The following is a 17341-nucleotide window of genomic DNA, read 5'->3' on the forward strand; positions in this document are numbered from 1 at the left end:
AATTACGAGATACATATTGCAATGCTTGCTACTCATTGTAAGGTTTCTGTTGCTTGCCGCTAATTACTTATATCAGACTTGTCAACTGGAGGAACTGCCATTCATTAGAGAGCAATGAAAAAGTAATTATTAACTCTATTTTTTTAATTCAATGATTCAATGTGTATTCTTAATTCTATGGTTTTTATCATACGCACATGTGCATGCTCAAGAATCAATTTCATGTGGTTAAATAATTATTAACTTTGGTTTTTCAATTATGTGAATTGCTAATTTTAGGTGGTTAAATAATTGTGTGTCTGATGGCACGTCTATATTAGCGTCTATTTGTGTGGATATATAGACGCAAAATTCACGTCTATTTACACACAGATTTACACACATTTATAGACGCTCTGATAGACACGCCCGACTTTGCGCATCTAACGTGCGCGTCTATGCCTTGTTTCTGTTGTAGTGATAGTTCCTTCATTATTTAAATCCTTGTCCTCACCTCTCCCTCTCATCGATAAAATATCAATCTCCGCTCCACCATCCAAAATCTCACAATCACTTAAGAAATGATGGTCCTCAAGATGCTGAATAGATATGAACAACCCATCTCACAATTGGTGGCGTCCTTCATGACCCTCTAACTCACCCAATTACCTTACACGCTCAACCAAAGGTTCCTAATTTTGTGATGAACATCTCAATACCATGCGTGCAAGAATGTGCATACTCAATGATAGGTGCTCTCTCATGTGCCGTGCAACTAAGATTTATTACATATAGCTACATTAGACCTCATGTAGTTGCTAGTGCTCAACGATGGTGCAAAATGTACATAATCCCAAACCATGGCATGGAAGTATTTGATAAGAACATAAGATGACCCTTGAGTGCAGTGCATCAACAAGTGCAACGTGAAGTGCTTGTGAACCCATAATCTCCATGATGTGCAAGAGTCTCAGCAGGAAAACATACCTTGTTCCACAATGTTCGGCAGCTAATAGCAAACTGGAGCATCAAGCTGTCCAAAAAAAAAAACAAGCTCAACCAAGGCTATCATGTTTCACACTCAACAAATCAAGCAAAATGTCGGAAACAAATCCTAAGCTAGACAAACAAAAGAAATCCAATTACAAAAAAACAAAAAAAATAGTCATGCAAACAACCAAGCTAGCAAAAATCAAACCTGACTACAATTTGACTAGGGCTTTTCAATTTCAAAAAAACGCTTGATAACATGGATGTGACGAGCCTGCTTTTGCTTAGTCGTCTCTGATGGCACCCCTATGGATGCTACTCTGAGGGATACAACCCCCATGGGTACACCAGATGTACAAGGGCCTTCTAGTTATTCCGAAGAGCGTGGTTATAGGTGGGAGAGGACACATCTTAGATGTACCCCAAAGGGATATGGATACCTTGTAGATGATAAGACAAGAGCGATGATCATGAATGATGAGGGGAGGAGAGTGATGGCTCGTATGAGAGAGTTGCACCAACAATTTTTTCGGCACAACATCTTGGACCATTGGAAGAACATACCAGAGGGGAGCAAGGACTACATATTAGCATCCTTGTATGAGGAGTTTCCACCAGCCCAGCACAGTAGATTGATTTTCCACACACTGAATGATGGAGTGCATATGTGCATACATGTCACATAGATGGTTGGATGCATGCAAGGCACTCAAGAGTGGTGTCTCTCAAAGCTAGAGTGGCTAGATGTAGATGACTGACAGAGACTCGGGGAGGAGGCTACAGATTCTCTAGGACGTTGGAGACAACAATGCGAGGCAGCTAGGGCACTACTAGAGGCAGGGGTGGTCCATTATCTTGGGAGTGGCAACAAACACATGACTTATCTAGAGGACTTTGTAAGTTTTTCTTTTTTTCTTCTCGCTTTCTTTTTTGCAATATTACTTGTATTGACAATCGTGTTTCTAACAGTTGTATTTTATTTTCTTTATAGCACTCCATGACAAATCACAATCCCATCGGCCTAGAGACTCGATATGCCTAGAGACTCGATATGCAAAGAGACACGGTCTCACCACATTGATCAATAGACTGTATGCACAGGGTGGCCCAATAAGTCCCTCAGTAAAAAGTGACACAAATATCAGTGACAATACCGGCACTAATAGCAATGGTTCCATGGAGACACTAATACTGATGTGTTTAGTGATGACATGGGCAATTTTTTTAATAAACATTTTCGTCACTTTGAACATTGGTATGAGGCATGTATCTTGTAGTGTCTTATCCTCTCCTAGGCCTCTATTGGCTCATTCAAAGTTACTTGATAGATATCATCTATAGTGGACCCCTCTCGTTGGATTTGTTACTTGGTGACGTATTACTAACAGATGGAGTATCCAATGTATCTAACTCTTTGACAAGGATAAAGTAACTCTCTCACTCTAAGGAGATTCAGGGTAGGGAGCTACTACTACATGTCTAGCATCTCTGCCAAAGATCAATTGACCAATTGGTATATCAACTTGATAGTATTCTTGTAAGATCCATGGCCTACATAGTAGTACCTAATAATTAGGCAGCCCTACAAACCTAATAACCCTAAAGTCCAAAATGCATTCCACATTTGTGATGGTGACATGGAATTTAGTGATGCAATCTCAATTTCTCTTAAACTGTCATCAACCATTAGGAGAATCGTGGAGGCATCCTCTTTTTTTTTTCTAATCCCAGCCTCTCCCATCAATTCCAAACTCATAATGTTGATGGAGGATCCAATGTCCAAAATGGCATGATCCACCAATATTTGATCAATGTGTGTTGCTATCCTTGGACGATGATTTTCAGCATGCTCAAACCAATTATCTCCTACCCGTGCTATTCCTAAGGGCTCAAAAAATGATATACCTAGTGTGAAGAATTTTCTTAAACTCTTTACGCACTCGTGGAGACAACTTGATCAACTATAGGAGGTTTACATCCCACTTTTTGCAAAGAGAACTCTCTAAATAGAATTCATGATAGCTAGCAAGAGCTCATTTTTCCCGCTAGACCATTCTCTCCTTTGGTCTTTGAATAGGCTTTGGTGCCTCTTTTTTGGCTTTTTATTTCTTTCTTGGCAACACTTTATTAGGGTCAGTTTTACCATCTATGGCCTTTAGAGGTCCACCTTCTATATCAAGATTAAAGACTTGCATCCCCTTATCATCTTGCTCAGGGTTTTCCTCGACATGTTGTACCTTGTCTTTATCAGCTTCTTGACCCTTTTGACCTCTTGTAATGACCCATAAATTAGAAGCTTCAGTGCCATTGACACAAACACATTCTATAAGAATAACTCCATTGCCATTAGGGAGCTCCTCTACAATAGCTTTTCCTATTTGCAGTATTTGTTTCGATCGCTAATCTTGTTGAAGATTATTCCCTTGTGCTCGATGGTAGATCATATTTGGCTATTTACATCCTTACTGGAGAGAGCTAATCTTACTCTAATAGGTACTAGCTAAGTGGCTGGACTTCTCCGTGTGTCATACTTAACATCTAGACAATTCCTAGGGAAATGTTGGCCACCACACCACTTACAACTGAACCTTGAGGGGCACCCTCTTAAGGGCATCGACTCCCTATCAAATTCTACTACTTCTTTAGAAGATTGACATCAATAGCTATTTTTCTATATTGTTTGGTGATCATGTTAGTATAGTGTGTCATTATATCCTCCTTAACTTTGCCAAGGACATTAGAGGCACTTGACTCATAGCTGTGATCATCTACTTGCCATTCCATTGGCCTAACCACTTGATTGAGAATTGGTTGTTGATTTCCTAGAGCAATGGTGGGGTTTATCATTTAGCTTCCAACATTTGGTGGAGCCATGCAACTAGCCATAGGCATGGTCACACTGGGAGGAGCTGGCAACATGGGCACATTTGGAATCATGCTTCCTCTCCCATTGGGAGTACTCATGGGCATCCCTTGACCTCCTTTCGTTAATGCCAAAGTATTTCCACCACCTAAACTCGGATTCTAGTTTTTCCTAGAGATACAGGCCACTTATAATCACAACTCTACCTCCTTTGCTTGTGTAATGGTCATATCAATGTCAGTTTTAGAAACACTGCTCAATTGCACTTGAATATTAAAGTCTAGCCCATTAAAAATTTATTGCAACTAGGCAGCAATTGGAATAGGAATATAGGTTTGCAACTTATGACATACTTCCTTCAATTTCTTAGCATAACCTCAAACATTCTCATGAGGTTCTCAATTTGTTACATTGAGAACATGTAGCCAATACTAACCTTTCCTTTTAGGGGCAAACTCTCTTCGGAAGGCTGCAAAGAAGAAGTCAATTGTAGTTATGGTTCTAGTCTCTAAACTATGATACCATCATACTACATCTCATCCTTTCCCGACAGCTAAAACATTAACTTTTGGAATTAATTGATATGAAGTTCCACACCTTCCTCTGCTAACCCATTAAAAATGGGAAGAGGAAATCCTAAGGCTGGCAAGTCCAACATTCCTACTGGGATTGCAATGAGTTGTGTTAGAGTAACAATTCACTAAAGGGGTTTGGATGATGGGAACTATTACTCCACTCGAAGTGGGCTGACAAACTAAAAGGGAGGAATTACTAGAACTTCCTCCTTCTAATGGACTATGCGTGGGGCTAGGGTTACTAAGACCCCTCCCTTGTAGGGATATTGGAATACTCCTTTGGGGAGAATATCTCTAAATAATTTTGGCCCACTGCCTAGCCCCTTTAGCTCTTTCTTTGCTTCTAAAGCTTGGCTTGATGGTCTTTTGGATCTATCTCACTCCCTTTTGGTATACACTAATAAAGTGGTTCGTATTGACCAAGATTAAAAAACCACTACTTATTAGCAACTCTTGAAAAACACACCACCTGTCAGGACCTAAAATGAACCCAACACTAGCTCTACATCACTAGCTTGGTCTCTACTACACACCTAAAACCACCCCACATTGCCTCGCGGTCAAGAGTGTCTAATGGGTATACTACCTTGACTTCTGATAGAGAACTTTGCATTTGTACGAATTGTAATCCAACAGATATCCTTTCCCACACTCCTCATAGGGAGTCTCTAAACATATTGGTGTAATCTACCATGTAGGCACATACAAAGGGAGTGTCCCTTGGCTGATTATCCTAGCTCCACTACGACTCTCTTACACCTCAGGGATTGGCCCCAAGATGCATCATGAACACATAGAACACATTCAAAACAAGCTCCACTCTCTTAATTGTCCAATCCCAAGAGATAATAAATAATCCTCATTAAATATTCTCCCAAAGAATCTAACCTCTAACCCTATAGCATAGGGTACCTCAAACTCTTTACGCACATCATTGCTCATAAAAACAACTGCTATGTATCTAGGATGATACCATATGGTGCATGCAATGCAATTGTGTATGACGATTGTGCTCAAATAAGTTTAGTCATTAACAATCAATATTGTGAAAGTGCAAAGACAGTTCTTTTTGAGCTTTTCTTCTAATCAAGATTGATGTGTTGCTTAGGCCTAGTATTAAGCATTCTAGTGCTACTAGACCCTTTTAATTTTGGAAAGCAATGTACCCTATATACCATGCATCCTAAAATATTATAAGTGACCGTATTTTAAACACTCAACAACCCCCTTCTCCCTACCGTTTAAAGTTATGCATTCATTGGTAGGTTTATGGCACATTTTTCATGTATTTTTCTTTCACGAAAATAATAAAAACCCACTTTAACATAAAGATAGGGCCGAACTGAGGCTAGAACTGAGGCTAAACTTCATGCTTCAGCTCTACTATACAGTTATAGACATAAATCTTATTTTTTCTTATTTTTGAGATGCGAAAAATATATTTTTTTGGCTATTTATTTACAAATAATTACTGATATTTATTGATTTACTAGTTAAAATTAATTGATCTTACTAAGTTTGATTTTCTTATCATGTTTCAACCTATAGGAATAACATACGCATGACAAAACTCCAAAATCGATAATTTTCCTTAAAGCGCATAATCACGGATTTTGTGCATTTAGCATAAAATTATTATAAAATAGAATTTTCTTGATTACTTTAACATTCTTAATAAATCAAATCATTGACAACCAAATACCATCATTTCCAACCATTTCCAACCAAAATATATCATAAAAAAAATAAATCTATGACTTACTCATCAAATTGCACATTTCTAACATATGCATTTCGTAATTGGAGGCCCCTTGATGCTCTTGAATAGTCAATGAAGTTCCTTTCAACCCCGATCTATGTTTCTATTTCTTTGTGCTCTCGCATCATCACAAAATCAAAATCATTCATCTCATCCCACTTCCTTCTTTCGTACATTAACCCATAGAAACATACAACAAGAGGACAGAGAACAAAGAAAGACTAAAATCAGATCTCTTAATTTAATGTATAATTTTCAGATCATCTTGTCATAATGGATGGTGAAGAAATTGAGTATATTGCTACCTTCTCCATTCCTCTCAATTCTACTCGGGTGAAAAATGATTTTTAAATGCAAATTTGGGAGGTGCAAAAAAAAAGGTTCCCCCCTCCCCACATTTCATGATTTTGTGGCTTTTGATTTCTTTAACCTTAAACAAGTTTAAGGCTTTAAGTCTCAAAAAAATGGGTTCCACCTTTCATCTTCACACTTGGCATAAGTGGGTTTTCCTAAAAAACACAGGGTGGAATGAACTTGAATTCGTGATGGACCGGACGGCTCGCTTCGTGATGTCAAAATCTATTAACCTCACCTTTGTCATGGACTTTTTGGCTCTCAAATCACAATATAACTGCTTCATAACCCTAAGCCTTGTGGGGATTAAATGGGAGGTCAAACGGACTTCAGTTGACAAACCGAGACTTGCATTGGGTTTTTGGCATCCAATTCCAAGTCATTGATCCACAACCATTTCATTTTGCATAAAAATTTGGTCTTTTATGTATCTTGGGCAACTTTTCTGCCTCCCAACGGGCTCTAAAATTCGCTCTCACCTCAGACCGTCCGATTTCCAAAATTGGACCACTCCATTATCCCAAAGTTGTTCGATTTTGAACATCGGATGCAATTAGATCGTTCAATCATACAAACTTCAACTAGTCCAAAATCAAACAACCAGACTTAGATAGTCCAATTCGTATGGATCAGTCAGATTTAGATGTCTAATTTTAAAAATCAAACAAAAAAAAAACCTACAAATTGGATGAGAAAACCAAACATTAAATTCTAACAAACTCTGACCACCCTAGACCCTATAGAGGCCAAGTCCTAGCTATAGGACACCCTAGTGGCTTTCTAGAAGAGTGAGTAGGGCAATGGACCTAATTGACCCAAGAGTTGAGACCTGATAGTACAGAAGTGACTGTTGTTACTAACCATATCCCAATAGAGGTCTAGACGGAAAACTTGACCACTGCCCTTCGAACCAAGCCTCAAACGTATAGTAGGGATCTAGACTAGGCCACCGTGAGTGGCCGCCACTTGTATGGAAGAGCTAGCACTAGCCAAAACTGATAGTGTGATCTATGTTGATTATGATTGAACTTACACAATTCATCACATAACCACTTGAAGTGCACAATGAAAAATATAGAAAACCTGATTGGGCACAATTCCACACCACCACTTGTACATTTAGTTCATGTAATATTGCAAGCTAATTTGTATAATAAGAAACACACTAATGTGGTCTGGGTAAGGGAAGAACCCATTAATAAGAGTAAACCTCAAAAAGTCAGATACACTCCGAGAACCAAGACCTAAAGAAAGTAACTACAAATTGTCAAGTTATAGAGAAGGAAGAGAAAACCGACATGATTAGGGGCATAGCTCTACTCAATCTAATAAAATTAATTGACACACTAGTTTCTAAGGAAACCATTGACATGTTGGGAATCAGCATCAACCCTATAGATAATGTGCTTGACATGGGAAAATTTCCAGTCGACATTCAGCAAAGGGTGAACCAATATTACTTGCAAACCAAAATGGTGCATCATGGTAGACCAGTTGATGACATCATAGCCAATCTCGAGGAAGAGAGAAGGTTGGCAAGGAAAGCACTGCAAAGCATAACCTCCTACAACCAAGAGCAGCAAGCCCAGAAGTTGAGACAAGACATTGTAATGCACGAGATCCAGCACGTCTTAGCTCTCACCAATAGAATCAAGGAAGGACCAAATGCTGAGAAGGAGAGGGCATTATAAGTTGATCTTACACTGAGTGAGCTTCTCACACAAAGTGACTCTTAGACAATGCAGTTGTAGTGTAGAGCTTAGCAGTCCCAGCAACTACCTTACTAGCAGGACTAGGAATCATACCAAACTCTAAGGGCTAGACTAAAATAAATGCGGTTGCTAAGCAACTTGACAAGTATCAGTCTGGCAATGATCTTGACAATGATCTGCATGACTTTGTGGAGTAGTTCAAGCAAGTATGTGATCCCAACAATGATCCTGACAATGATCTGTACGGCTTTGTGGAGTAGTTCAAGCAAGTTTGTGAGGAAAACCACCTCACAGACGTTACTTAATGAGCACAAGCTTTTGGAATTTGCATAGGAGATAAAGGACAGACATGGTTTACTAGCCTAGACGATGCCAAACAAAATAATTTTAATAACCTCAAGAGTCTTCATCAAGAGATTCTCCAAAGCAGGATACTCTAACAACCTAATCATCAGGTTGAAGAATGTTAGCTAGAAGGATAAGGAGGACATCCGTGACTTTGTAACCCATGTGTAGAGCCTCTTTAAGAGAATCCTTGTGGCAAAACAATCTAACAAACAAGCGGTCTCCAACACCTATTCATAAATAGAATCCAAAGAAAAGAGCTCTACAAGGCCTTGATGAGTAATTCGAACATGCAAAGGGACATGTTAGCTAGGGTCTTTTAAGAAGTCATCGCATGGATGGCATACTCAAGGAGAGAAGCTCTAGAGCCATGACTCAAGAGGGCATTACCTCTAGATCCTCAAAAAGAGCTATTACCATTAGCAAGAAATCTAGCTATAAAACACAAAAAGGGCATCGACTAGAGCCAATAGTTGGCTAAGCTTCCAGAGATAATGAGAAGGCCCACATGACCTCATGTGCAATGCATACATTGAGAAGGAAATCACCTCTCCATCAAACGCATGGATCCTAGGTCAAGACCATGCACTCATTGGGGTAGGTTTATATATGACATAATGCATTGTAGATTGCCAAGATGATTTCCATACTCGGAACCATACAATCAGCCATATTATCTAGGGAATAGACTACCTAACTTCAGGAGGGGACCTCTAGTATCTCTCCTAGCACCCAACGACTCAAAGCCAGTCATCCCTAGGTTGGACATCAATCATACATGGGTACCTAGACCACTTAGACCTATCATGACTCAATTATCGAGAAACACTCCAATACATTACGTAGAGGAGTCAAAAAATAATCATACATAAATCATTATGTCTCATACAACAAAGAGGGTAGCCCCATCTTGATGGATTTTAGACCAGTGTTGGTGATGATGGCATTAGGCAGCTGGGGAAGAGGAAGAGGTTTAGGAGGAAAGCACCAAGAATCCATCATGTGTTGGACTTGCGGTCACCTAAGGCATATTTTATTTCACTTCCCTAAAAGGGAGGAAGCCAATCAAGACAAAGCCAACCTGAGATGTCTAGAGTGCGAGATCACACACTTGTATGCCAAGTGTCGTAGAAGGAAACCTTCCACTAGTTAAGCAATTGTGCCATTTGTACGCTTGGGGCTATTCGGAGTCAAGATACTAGAAGTAGTGGATAAAGTCAAGGAGTGGATGAGAGAGGTCTAAGAACACCTTAAGGATACCAAACCCATAATGGAAGATGAGATCCATGAGCTCTCTAACGTGATCACACCAGACTCCCCCACACGCCTAAGATCGAGAGATGCATCCACACCCCATATGGCACCACATAGATAAAGCCCAGATGTCATAGGCAAGAAAAGCAACTAGGATCACTAGCAAAAGAGTGTACATCCTAATCAAAAGGAAGTGGTTGGTGACATGTTCACAACATTGATATCAACCCCTATAACCCTAACCCATTAAATATGGGTAGAGGAAAACCTTAAGGCTGGCAAATCAAGTTTTTTTTCAAGTATTACAATAGGTTAAGCCATAATGAAAATCGCATTTGCTATAGGAGTTTGTAACAGAGTGATTGCAATCCCACTTGAAGTGGATTGGCTTACTAGAAGAAGAGGAGAATTAGAGCTTCCTTCTCCTCCTAATGGATTGTTTGTGACACTAAGGTTACTAAGACCTCTCCCTTGTATGGGTATGCGTTGCTACGTTGAGGGGAATACCTCTTAGGAAATTCAGCCAACTGTTTAGTTCTTTTGGTTCTTTCTTTTTTTTAGATCTTGGCTTTATTGTGTTTATCAAGAAATAATGGATTTGTCCTCATACTCTTTGGATAAACTAATTGACTATTCCCTAATTAACCAAGGTTTAGGAACTGCCTCTTTTATCAGTAACTCCTGACAAAGGCACCCCTTGTCGGTGACCAAAAATGGACTAGACACTAGATCTAGGGCTCTAACAAGCCTCCTATACTCACCTAAGTAACCCCACAGCCCCGCAGCCAAGAGTGTATAAACACTATGAACTAATTTATTGAATGAATGCATTTGTAGATACAATCTCTATATTTTAGTCCAACATGATACCCTTCCCAACTCCAAGCAAAGGGAGTGCCCAAACATATAGGTGGCTAGCACCTTGTAATAAAAACAAAGGGAGAACTCCCCTAGCTTATCACTGTGGCCCCATTATGGCTCTCCTACACCCCAGGGATTGGCCCCAATATGTACCATCTCAACATAAAACACATACACACAAAGTCAACTCTTCACAATATTGGTTCTAGGAGATAGTATACTCCTCACCAAGTTAGCCCCTAAGGAAACAAGTATACTAAACCTACAACATAGGGAGCCTCCACTCATCGTGGGTCATTAGTTTGAATCCAAGTGCTATGCCTCGAGGAAATAGTTCTCTTTATGCCATGTCAATGCAATGCAATGCAAAGTGGATGTCATTGAGTGCACAAATATTTTACTTAAAATAAAATTAGCATTTTGAAAGTGCTCAAACATTCTTTCCATGATTTTACTTCACTAGTGACTTTTTACAAAAGTAAGGTGGGCTAGACTACTTCTACCACTATACCTCTTAATACTTAATATGAAATCGAGACCTATATGAAAAATACAGTAAAAAATTTATATTTGAAATCATATTCAACACATAAAACCCCCTCTCTCCCTATTTTTTAGGGTTTTTCTTGCGATGGGTAGGTTAAGATGTATTTTCATGTATGCTTCTTCATAATAAAAGCAATAAATACACACTAAAACATACAAATGGGGGTAAACTAAGAAAAAGCCTTATTTCTTATCTCCATTATACTTGCACAAACATAGCCTTGAATTTTTATTATTTTTCACATGTAATATCTAATTTTTTCTCAATTAATTTCTATTTTTCTCTACTTTTCACAACTATTTGTGATTAAAATCCTTGTTTTTCTACATTTTCTTATGTGAAACACTTAAGAACATTGAGATTCATTATTACTCTTTATTTCTCTCCATGAAAACACAATTTGCCATGATGGAACTCATAAAATCACACTTTTACATGTTTTGCATATTTTGAAATAAAGTATATAAACGATTAGAACTTACTATTCATGTTGATATTTTTTATAGAATGAACCATTTTTAAACACTAGAAACTAGTTTCAACCATAGGAAACCAATATGCATCATAAAATCGAGAGGAAGCTCACTTACTCATAAAACCTCGTACGCACACTTTGTAATTTGAAAATAGGAAGCCATTGATGCTTGCATTCCATTCTACATTGACACCCATTCCCCCTCATTCTCTCAACCCAGATGAACCAAGTTTATGGTGAGAGAGAAAGAGAAGAGAGAAATACTGATTTTTTATCTTGCTGAATACTACATAACTCCTCATGAGAATTGGGCGATGTAAAGCAAAACATTTTGTAGCCAATGCCTAGGAGTAGGAAGGGAATTGTGGAAAAAATGTATCTCCCCCTCCCGATCATGTTTCATTTTTTGAGTATTTGCCCTCTTTAATCAAGAACCACAACTTATCTAGTTCATTTATTGGTGTTCACACTTGATCCCAAGTGGTTCTAGCCCAGTTGAGGGGGTAAACGAGCTCAAAATTTCCATGTGACTAGATGGGCAACTTTTTGGCATCAAAATCTATCACTCTAGCCTTTGTCACATGCTTTGTATCTTTCGGATCTAGTAGCTGCTTCATAATACAAAACCTTGTGGCCATTAAATGGGGGGTCAATTGGACTTTGATTAACAAACATATACTTGCCTTGGATTCATGGCATCAAAATGCATCTAGGGAGACCCTAGCTCCTTGATCTATGAACCATTTCATTTTCCATGAAAATTTTCTCTTTTATGCCTCTTGTGCCACTTTATGCTTTAAGATTGGCTCCAAAAATCCGCTCTCACAAGGTCCCAACAACAATAGGTAGATTTGGGATATATATCCATGTTAGGAAATGTGGCCATGTCAAGAAATGCAATCACCCCTAATTAGGGGTGATTCTAGTGTCAACATTAATAGAATCTAGGTGTCCACTGTGGTGATTTTGGAATTAGCATCATCAAAATCTAGGTGTCCAACATTTTTAATCACAATACATTTGGGTCATCTCTTTAATCTCATTTTAACATTAAAAGATCATTCAACTGAATCATCTTATTTGACCAGTGCAGAAAGTAGTGACTATGATTGTTGAAGTCCTCTTTGAGAAAGTACACAAAGTGCAATGTGAACCAATTTCACCATGTCCTCTATCTGATTTGACTATTCTAGTGATTTTCATCAAATTTCAAGGCAGGGTAATCAATAATATCTTTTGGATAGTGGATCATATGAGTGAATATTATCACCATGGCAACTTGTAAGGATTTTGTGATGACATCAACCCCATTTTTCAAAGTGACAAATCAACAATGACTATGATGGCCACCCAATATTCTTTGCTTAGTTCTTATCAAAGTGGCCCAAATTTCCTTTTTGGCTTCAATAGTGGTCTTAAATAGGGAACAATCCTAGGAGAAGATTATTGTCTCCTATTGGGATGGATCTATTGGATCGACTAACTATCCATCGGGGCCATAATAAAGTCTAATTCTCTTTGAACAAGCATTGTCCTCCAATGACAACATTTACAACAATGGTGGTAGAAATTATTAGTATGGTGAAAGGCTTAGATAATGATGAGGAAGCATCATTTTGGTAGCTACTGTTGACTTGGAAACCTTTTGTCTTGTGGATATCTTACACATAAATTAGCAATATCTCAATTTGGAATCTTTGGCACCTCTCTCTCTAGATGACTTCAAAGGGTATAGAGCTTACATTGGTATCGGTACTATGTGATAGAATTGTTAAGGCAAGAGAGAGAATTCGAGGCCCAACTTCAAAAGGTAATAAGGGTTAGAAAGGATTAATTAACTAAAATTTATCTTGATCTGAATGAAACTAAGCTAGAAAAAATAAGCACTCAATTGGATCTAGAGTTTTGTGAGTAGCTAATCACTCTGTTGAAGGACTTTGAGGATGTTTTTTCATGGGACTATCCTGACATGAAGAACCCAAATCCATATTTCTATCACCATTACATTCCCTTTAAATTGGATGTAGTCCCAATCAAGACATAGAGCTATAGAATCAACCACACATTGCTAAGCTAGTGAGAGAGAAGGTGCATAAATTTCTTCATGTGGGGTTCATTGCTTTGATTGAATATGTGAAATGGATCTTTTACATAGTCATTGTCCCAAAAAAGAACAATAAACTTAGAATCTATGTGAATTACTAGAAAATTAATGAAGTAACTATCCTCGATAGCTTTTCCATGCCATATTCAGACAGTATCTGAACTAAGGTAGTTGGTCACAAGGTGTATTCCTTCCTTGATGGATTCGGAGCTAAGGTAGTTAGTCACAAGGTGTATTCCTTCCTTGATGGCTTTAGTGGGTACAATAATTTCTAACTTTCTTTGGAGCTTAGTCAAAGACAGCCTCTATCATGGCTTGGGGAGTGTTCATCTATATAGTAATGTGGTTTGATTTGAAAAGTGCTCCAGCTTCCTTACAATGTGATATGTGAGAAATATTTGGGTCTTACCTAACAAAGTTGATGAGGGCATCTCTACATGATTTCATTATCTTTGACACTATTCTCTTGCATCTATTCCATCTCCAATTGTGCCTTGTCCAATGTCCTAATGTGAGTCTTAGTCTAAACCACATGCAGAACAAGAAGTATACCTAGAAGCACCAATGGAAGAGCATTCCTAAAGGAAAATTTCAAACACTTCATGGAGGCACTAGTTGTCCCCCTCAAACACCACTTTGCATAATATCCCCTCTAACTATTTGAACTAGAAAGTTTTCAACATGAGGCTAGAAAGGAAGCTCTTAGGTGGAGAATGCCACGTTTCCCACCTTACCTTAGGTCAAAGGATTGATTTTAGTAGCATATACTAAATCTTCCACATGCTGGATTTTCTTGTGAGGAAAAACTTGAGTGAGATACCCTTGTTACCCCAAACCCTTTCTTCTTCTTCTTCTTCTTCTCCTTCTTCTTCTTCTTGTTCTTCTTCTTCTTACCTTCTTTCACTATGAGGGTATTAGTTGTGGATATCCATTGCAACCTCCCTTGCACTTGCATTAATGACCCTTCATCAAGTATTAAAGCACAAACTTCTCGAAACCATAGTGAATCTTCCTACTAGGATTTCTTTTTCCAATGCACTAAACACATGTTGGAGCTTGTTTAAAGCCAAAGTAATAAGATGACTCATCTTTATATCAACCTTATAGCTTACTCTCAATCAAATCAAGGTATAAGTATAGAACTTTTAACTCCATATTTCGGAATTTGGTAATTTCCCATCAATATGGGAACTCCAAATCAAAATGGATTGCGTGAATTTTGGGAATTTCATTAATTTGAAACTTGGTACAATGGAACATATTATTGTTGAAGGTTGTTTCCAAGAGATTGAAAAAAACTCAAAAAAGTAGTGTTAATAAACACCTTAATTTTAATATCCTTGAAAAGCTTCAAGGAAAATCTTTAGTTGATGGATTCTTGTAGACTATGTTTGGCCTTCAATACAACCTTTGGGGAAATTTTAAAATTTTTGGGAGATTTTGTACCTTTCTTCATCTAAGAGAAGAAATGCTATCTATTGTTACCCATCATTCGGGATATTTTTTGTTGCACATCCAATATTTATCCCAACAATTAAAATACACCTATGCATCTATAGCATTTTGACGACCACAAATTGGTGCCTAGTACACTACAAGATATAGACCTTATAGTGACATTTAAAGTGACGAAAATACAAACAACAAAATTTACCCCCGTCGTCGCAAAAAGCATCGTTATTGACGACGCCATAGAACCGTCACTATATGCGTCGCATTTGTGATGCATATAGTGGCGCATATAGTGGCGCATATAGCGATGGTTACAGAGAATTTGCGACACTTATAGCGACGCCAATAGCGACGCGAGCAGTAAATTTGCGACGCAAATAGCGACGGTAACAGAGAAAAAAAAAATTTGTGGCTGCCACATATAGCACTGTGTGCTGTATGAGAGCCATACAAAATAGTTTTTACACTGCTGCATACAAAGCGTTTGCAAACAAAAAGAATGTATACTGAAATCATAAAACTGATACATGAAATAAATACATGATCGCATAAAATGCGATTGGTACAATCATGAAACGATATCACTAATACATAGAAAATGTCTACATAGATCAGGCGACTAAAAACTAAAGGTGTGTGAGCTCTAAGGATCCAAGGGCGAGCTACAAATCCTCGCCCCCGAAAGCGTCCCACTGCAAAGGAGCATCAAACGGATTCTGTAGAAAAAGAAACAACATATCAATCCACTATACAATAATGCATTCAAATATCTCATGGTAACTACGGACAAGAAAGATGAGTGACTTACAGGGCCGCCGCGTCTATACAATCGGTCGATCAATGTCCTGAGACCATGCCTCTCTGCATATCGAGTCTCAAGGCCTTGTGGATCGCGATTTGTAATGGAGTGTTGCAAAGAAAAAAAAATGCTAACTGTTAGAAACATGATTGTCAGTACAAAGAATATCTCAAAAAAACAAATAAGCAAAACAAAAGAGAAACTTACAAAGTCCTCCAAATATGTCCTGTGGCTGCCACTCCCAAGATGATGCACCGATCCGGCCTCGATTTATGTCCTTGTCGCCTCCCGCTTGCTGACTCCAACGTCCTGGCGAATTTGTAGCCTCCTCCCTCAGTCGGCGCTAGTCGTTTGCATCTAACCACTCCGGCTTTGGAGCCCCACTCTTGATTGCCTTGCATGCGTCGGATCGTCTATGTGACATGTATGCACGCATGCAATCCATCATCCAGCCCATAGAGAATCTATCTACTGCGGTTGGCACCGGGACCTCCTCGTGCAAGGATGCTACTATGTAGTCCTTGCTCCCCTCCGGTATGTTCCTCCAATGATCTAGGATGTTGTGCCGAAAAACTTGTTGGCACAACTCCCTCATGCGAGCCATCACCCTCCTCCCCTCATCATTCATGATGATGGCTCCTGACCTGCCATCCACTAGGTATCCATAACCCCTAGGAGTCTGCCTAAGATGGGCCCTCTCCCATCTCCGTCCACGCTCTTGGGCATATCCAGGAGACCCTTGTACATCTGGTGTACCGACTGGGGTACCCTCTCCCGGAGTGCCACTCAAAGGGGTGCCACCAAAGGGGGTTCCACCAAAAGGCGGCACGACGGCTACGCAAAAGCCGGAGTAACTGGAGTGGACGTCCCCATAGGTGTGACAAATCCTGGAGGTGATGCAGCTCCAGCTGAACGACGAGATGGAGACACCACGTCCGTGTCTGCATAGCAGCACCCCCCTGATCCTCTTGCAGTCACAGTCCCTCCCTCTGGCCCAAGTCGCGAGCGTCGAGATCGTCTGCTCGAAGCTGAAGCATCTGATCGTGCTGAAGCTGATCTAGCAGAGTGCCCTGACGAAGAACGAGACAGCTCCTGGTCTGCCATCTCTTTGAATCTCGCGAGCTGATCTGGAGACATGCGTGCCATCATGTCCTAAAACTCCTCGTCGCTCATCCCTCGACTCATCCTGAAAATGTCGATATCTGCACAGATAAAAAATAATGTTAGAATAATCAATTTAAACTATACAAAGCACATTAATATAAATCATTT

This window comes from Lygodium microphyllum, chromosome 9 (genome assembly GCF_053477565.2).
Source record: "Lygodium microphyllum isolate KBCC chromosome 9, Lygodium_microphyllum_v1.1.10, whole genome shotgun sequence".
Taxonomy (NCBI): domain Eukaryota; kingdom Viridiplantae; phylum Streptophyta; class Polypodiopsida; order Schizaeales; family Lygodiaceae; genus Lygodium; species Lygodium microphyllum.